Here is a 7,028-nt window from a genome sequence, read left to right as displayed (position 1 = left end):
TGATGCTAAGGCTGAAACTCCAGTACTTTGGCCACCTCATGCGAAGAGTTGACTCATTGGAAAAGACTCTGATGCTGGGAGGGATTGAGGGCAGGAGGGAAAGGAGACAACAAGAGGATGAGATGGCTGGATGGCATCACCGACTGAATGCACATGAGTTTGAGTGAACTCCAGGAGTTGGTGATGGACAGGGAGGCCTGGCGTGCTGCGATTCATGGGGTCGCAAAGAGTTGGACACGACTGAGCGACTGAACTAAACTGAACTGAACTGACTAGACGGACCTTTGTTGGCAAAGTAATGTCTCTGCCTTTGAATATGCTATCTAGGTTGGTCATAACTTTCCTTCCAAGGAGTAAGCATCTTTTAATTTCATGGCTGCGATCACCATCTGCAGTGATTTTGGAGCCCCCAGAAATAAAGTCAGCCACTGTTTACACTGTTTCCCCATCTATTTGCCATGAAGTGATAAGACCAGATGCCATGATCTTTGTTTTTGAATGTTGAGCTTTAAGCCAACTTCACTCTCTCACTTTCATCAAGAGGGTCTTTAGTTCTTCTTCGCTTTCTGCCGTAAAGGTTGTGTCATCTGCATATTTGAGGTTATTGATATTTCTCCTGGAAATCTTGATTCCAGTTTGTGCTTCTTCCAGCCCAGCATTTCTCATGAGGTACTCTGCATATAGGTATTTTAGATGCTATGAAAACTTCTTATCAGTGGATAAAGTAAACTCTTAATTAAGATAGTCCTTCCTCATGAAAGATAAACTTGTGGCGTTCAATGACAAAATCTTTGTTACTAAAATGTCCTTTAGTTCCTCCATTTATGAGAACAAATGGGATCACACTAACAGTCATAAATATAAATATTATCAGCTCACTCAGGCTTTGGCCATCTGACAGTACCTCTGTATTGCTTTGGAAGGGGGTGTGTGTAGGAGGAGAGTTCCCCAGGTGCATCTCTCTCACAGGCTCATACATAATCCAGAGGACTCCAGACTTGTGTCCACTAATAACCCAGTCATGTCAGCCTGGATACTTTATCCTATTCTTTTTTTTTCTTTGTATTAAAGACTTTCATTTTTTGTGTTTCCTTTTTCCCCAGGTTTATTGAGGTATAATTGACATATGGATTTAAGGGGTACAGTGTGATGATTTGATGTATATATATATATATTGTAAAATAATTACACCCATAAAGTTAGTTAACTAATCCATCACCTCACACAGTTACCTTTTTAAAAAAATTCCGCTACATTCTTTAACAGTTAGCTACTGCCATGTAACAAACTGAGGCAGGAGATAGATGGGCCCCAGGCTGAACAGTTTCTCCCCTGTGTATAGAAACTCTATAAAATCAGGATGATAGTGCTCGCTTCGGCAGCACATATACTAAAATTGGAACGATACAGAGAAGATTAGCATGGCCCCTGCGCAAGGATGACATGCAAATTCGTGAAGCGTTCCATATTTTTAGATCAGTCTTATGGACTCTGTGGGAGAGGGAGAGGGTGGGGAGATTTGGGAGAATGGCATTGAAACATGTACAATATCATATATGAAACGAGTTGCCAGTCCAGGTTCGATGCACGATACTGGATGCTTGGGGCTGGTGCACTGGGACGACCCAGAGGGAGGGTATGGGGAGGGAGGAGGGAGGAGGGTTCAGGATGGGGAACACAGGTATACCTGTGGCGGATTCATTTCGATGTTTGGCAAAACTAATACAATATTGTAAAGTTTAAAAATAAAATTAAAAAAAAAAAAAGGATGATGGAGGAGGCTGGGCCCTGCTCAGATAAGAGTAAAAGACAACATATTCTTCATTCTCCAAGTTAAGGAGACCTCCTGACTACACATGTGCCAGAAGACTCCTTGGAGGTCAGAAAGGGAAGGGGCAGCACATCATTGTAAGTGATGACAACCACCCATAAGCCTCTTCACTAGAATCCATCTTGACTAAGAGATAAACATGCACATATGAGAGGTTCTTGAAACATACCAACTATGGCCTCTGAACCAGGCAAATCAAAATGATTGGCCAAAGGAAAACTGGAAGAAATTCCCCATAAAAGTTATTCAAATTGCCACTAGTGTGTGACTCAATGACACGAGTCTGCCCATGTGTCTATTCACACATACTGTACTCTTTTTCCTCCTTGTTTCACTATTTTCCATTTTTGTAGGAATTTTTTTTCAGCTGATCACTAGTCCAATGGCTAGGATTTGACACTCTCGGCACTGTGACCTGACCTCAATCCCTGGCCAGGAACTAAAGTTCTGCTTCGAGTTGCTGTAGGCTGAGGCCATCCAAGATCAAAACTGCCTCAAATTTAGTGACTTAGAATAACAACCATCTATTTACCTTATGCTTTTATTGGTTGGCTATTTGGGCTAGATTCAGCTGGGCTCCCCCATGCATCGGTGGTCAATTCTGGGTTGGGTAAGGGGCTTTAGTGATCTTGTTTGTAGTCTCCCATACATCTGGGGCCTTGGATGACTAGCTGGGCTGCCTTTTCTCTGGGACATTCTCCAGCCAGCTAATGCACGTTTATTCACATGGCAGAGCAATGTTCCAATAGAGCAGAACACTGCAAGGTTTCTTGAGGCCCAGGTTCTGAAGAGGTACAGTATGACTTCTGCCACATTCTAATGTATTGGCCAAAGCAAGCTGCAATGTCAACCCAGATTCAAGGTAGATAAGGAGACTCTACCTCTGTGAGAGGAACTGCCAAGTGTATGCAGAAAGAGGATACTTGTAATCATTCTGGCAATCCATCTACCACTTTCTGGGTAATGTTGTCAACATACCAAGATCTTGAATTTGAGAAGCTGAGTGATAGAGTGTTGTTACCTTAAATATTACTTAGCAGCAGGATCCCCAAGCATGTCTGGTTGAGCCCCAGAGTATCCCTGAAGTTTATGACCCAATCTGTTCCTTTAAGTTATGACTTAGAGCCTCTTTTATCTTCTCAACCCCTCCCCTCACTATTTGTCGAGGGAATCAGGTTGGAGGCAAAGCTCAATGACAACCTCACCTCCTTTCTTTCAACTAAAGCTTTGTTACTGGGTCAAACTTGGTTTCTTCTTTCTCTAGAATGAAAATTATCTCCCAAGAGGGCCTTTTTTTCACCTCTCAAACAGATTTCTAGATAGCCCACTATGCTAGTGTGCCAGACATGTCCAGATGTATTAGGTGCCAGGGGCAGACCTCACTTAGGCTTCCCAATTTCTCTATTAACTCACTGGATCCTCCTTGGCAGATTCTCACCTCCTACATAGCAGATGGAAAAAATGGAGTCTGATGTGATAAACGGTCCCGCTGGTCTCCTTAGTTTAAAAATTCTGAGTTATTCCTCTCTTTCCAGCTCTCTCCAAGATGGATCTTTAGGGGATATTCTCTTCCCTTCTCAAGGCTAGTGCCTCAGCTCCCTTGACTGCCCTGCAGAGGGACTGCTTTGCACCATCCCTTGAAAGCAGAATGCTGAGGGGTGGTGTCCCCATTCATCAGTGTTTGGTTGGCAGATACCGCTAATATCTGCAGCTTGTATACCTCATGGTTTGGGTGGTCCATTCTCCTTCAGAGCTCTGCAGTGCTCCCTGTCTTCTCTAACCTTAACTCAGCCCTCACCAATGGTCCCTCTGAGTCCCCATCAGCTTCCAGGGTCAACTTGCCCTCTCCGAGTTGGGTCTTAGAGCAGATGTTTTGTGTCACCTTCCCTCAGCCCACTGTTCACTCCCAGCATAGCTAGGCTGGGCAGCTCCATGCACAGTACTTCCTCCTACCTCAAGTGTCAACGGCAGTGGTTCTGGCTTTTCTACCTCAGATGTTTCCTTGAGATCAAAGATATTCACACAACCAGGAAGTAAGAAGAGGTAAACTTTCTTGGGAATAATCCTCAACTGTTGTGGAATGAGAGTCAGTGGATAAATTTCCAGCTGCCTGACCTTCAGAGAGAACAATTCTGAGGTGCATTTTAGAGTTGCTTAGAGGCCCCAAAGGAATGCAGGACCAGTTGTATATACTGTATTAACTTTTTCTCCTTGTTTGTCTCATGCCACTGCTTTCTGAGATCTACTCCTAAGTACATGACTTACACCCAAGTTCTTTCCTCACATTCTGCTTGAGGAAGCTCAAACTAAGATAGGTGCAACAGAAGGGCATGGTTCACCATTTAGCTTTCTTCTGAGGTCCCTGGTCCTTGGGAGCAGGTGAGAACTCTATATCAGTTCCATGCCATGCAGGAACTGTGGGTGACCCCAGAAAGCTAAACCCAGGCCCTCCCTTTGGGTAACATAAACAATCCACTAAGTTGACTTTAATGAGGCTCCCCTCCACCCTCAGGTCAGTGTCTGAGAACCTTGGAGAAAGAAGGAGGCAGCCAGTGAGGTGATCTCCTCTGTTTTATCCCCAGAACTCCCTTTGGTCCATCAACATATCTTCGCACTCTGGTTGAAATCACAAAGAAGTTGTAGCATTTCCTACTGTCTATATCCCCTACTTCTCCTTCCCTTCCCCCAGAAAACAGTGCAATTGAAGAGTAGGCTCTGGACCTCCTGACTTCTCTGCATCTCCTGCTTTTCTTCCCAGGCACAAAGTAGAACTCTGATCTTGGTAGGCAAAGTCTGCCTCTTGAGATATTACAGGGGAAGATAGAACAATATTGAAAATCATTTTCTCCGACCATGCTTGATACTTCTGTCACTGTTTCGCTAAAGAGAAAAGGGAAATCAGCTTTGAGACTCCAAGCTCCTCAGTGACCTCCTTGCTCTTTAAATTTGTGCAGTCCCAATATGGTAGCTACTAACCACATGTCACTATTATGCACTTGAAATGTGACTAGTGGAACTGAATATTAAGTTTATGTAAGCTTAATTGTTAAAACAAATTTAAAAACTGATAATTCAATTATTGGGAAATTTTAAGCATGTTGGAACAACTTGGGTACATGTGAATATACTTTTTTCAAGTGAAAGTTTCATAAAACCTTAATACAGATCAAGTATTTTTAAATTTTTATTTCAAAATTTAATCCTCAAATTGAGAGTTTCTGAAAAGACCCTGATGCCTGGAAAGATTGAGGGTAGGAGGAGAAGGGGACAACAGAGGATGAGATGGTTGGATGGCATCACCAACTCAATGGACATGGGTTTGGGTGGACTCCAGGAGTTGGTGATGGACAGGGAGGCCTGGCATGCTGCGGTTCATGGGGTCGCAAAGAGTTGGATACGACTGAGTGAGTGAACTGAACTGAAGTGTAAATACATACCTGATTTCAACCTTAGTACAAAAATGGAATGTAAAATATTTTATGAATAACTTTCTTTATATTGTCTACACATTGAAATAGTAATATTTTGGTTATGTTGGTTTATATAAAATATATTATTAAAATTAATCTCACTTTTTTTGTTTTTTACTATTTTTAATGTGACTACAAGGTTTTAAATTGCATCTGTGGGCATGCGTTGTATTTCTACTGGAGGATGGCTCTAGAAATACTTTTCTGCTGCTTCTTTGAGGTCATGTGCCTCCTGGGGGTAGAAGTTTGCAAGAAAACATGAAAAATTATCTGGCTGCTTTCTTCAACAGGAGCGTTAAGCCCCAGTGATGGAAGTGATGGCCACTCTTTGGCATATGTCTGGGGTGCAGGGAAGGCCAGTCTATGATGAAAGAGAAGAGTTGGCTTCTCAGAGAAGACCTTCTGGGTTACTGGAAGCCCTTCAAGTTCTGTATTTGCTTCTTAACGAGCTCTGCCTGTAATTTTGACCTTAATGTTGGAGGGAAATCCTCATGTCCTCAAAATACATTTCCCTGAAGGTGCTCCTATTACCTGCAAAGCAAAGAAGCTTACTGAGAATTAACTCCAAAGTTTGGGGGGTGGGGGAGGGGGGATTAATGATTGAGCTTTGTGTTTTACAGCTCACTGGGAAGGAGCCAGAAGAGTTTTTTCCTATAGAAAAAGTTCATCAGTGGTCTCCTTGTTCTGGGGTAGCTGACACAGTTTTCACCACTAACCTTCAGCTGCATTTTGGATTCAAAAGACTTTTGTGGCCAGCCTGGGAAGCAGATCACCATTTATAACATTGTTTCTAAGGGAAACACATTGCATGCACCAAACAATGAATTTATAAAGTGTGTCTGGCTTCCAGGAGGGATGAGCTGACCCAGCTGTACCCTGAGGTATAGTTTAACCCTTAGTCTCTGACACCAAAAGGCCTGGAGATCAACTCTACAGGGCTGGAGTATGTATGTTAGTCGCTCAATCGTCTCTGACTCTGCGACTCCATGGACTATAGCCCGTCAGGCTCCTTTGTCCATGGAATTCTCCAGGCAAGAATACTGGAGTGGGTTGCCATTCCCTTCTCCAGGGGATCTTCTTGACCCAGGGATAGAACCCAGGTCTCCTGCATTACAGGAAGCCCATAGTATGTTTGTGGGGCTGGGGGAGAATTGCGATAAGGAGGGAACAGATAAAGCGCCCCTCATCTGGGGTACTCTAGGGATCCCTGTACACTGAGAGGCCATGGAAGCTCAGGGATGACTAAGAGGGGGAGGTGAGAGGAGGACAAAGAAACTTGGCCTGCATATTGCTGTCATGTGTGCCAGCCCGCGAAAGCCCGCGAAGTCCAAAGGGCCTTGCTCAGCTCAAACCCTTTCTGGAATAAGCAGGTGTTAGAAAAAATATCCCATATTCTCTGCTTGGGGAATCCAGGGCGCTCGATGAGGGCTTCGCGGGGAGTGGCTATCACGGTCCAGAGCGAGCCAAGGGCCAAGACTACATCCCTTTCGGAGGTTTTGGAGAATGCAGTGAGTGAGCCAGCTCATCCTCCCCACCCTCTTTCTTCTACCCCTCCACCCCAGGCCGGAAGAGGCGCCTGCAGCCTGAGCCCCGACTCGCAGGAGGGAAGGAGGCGACGCGCAGCCACAGCTTTGTCTGGGAGGGAGGGGAGAAGCCCCGCCCCCAGGGGGCGGGGGGCCGCGAGAGGAGGGGGAAGAAGAAAGGCCAGGGAAGCAGGGTGGAGGGAG

The sequence above is a fragment of the Bison bison genome, unplaced genomic scaffold, assembly GCF_000754665.1.
Source record: "Bison bison bison isolate TAMUID 2011002044 unplaced genomic scaffold, Bison_UMD1.0 scf7180017864063, whole genome shotgun sequence".
NCBI lineage: Eukaryota > Metazoa > Chordata > Mammalia > Artiodactyla > Bovidae > Bison > Bison bison.
Note: the sequence above shows the minus strand (reverse complement) of the source record.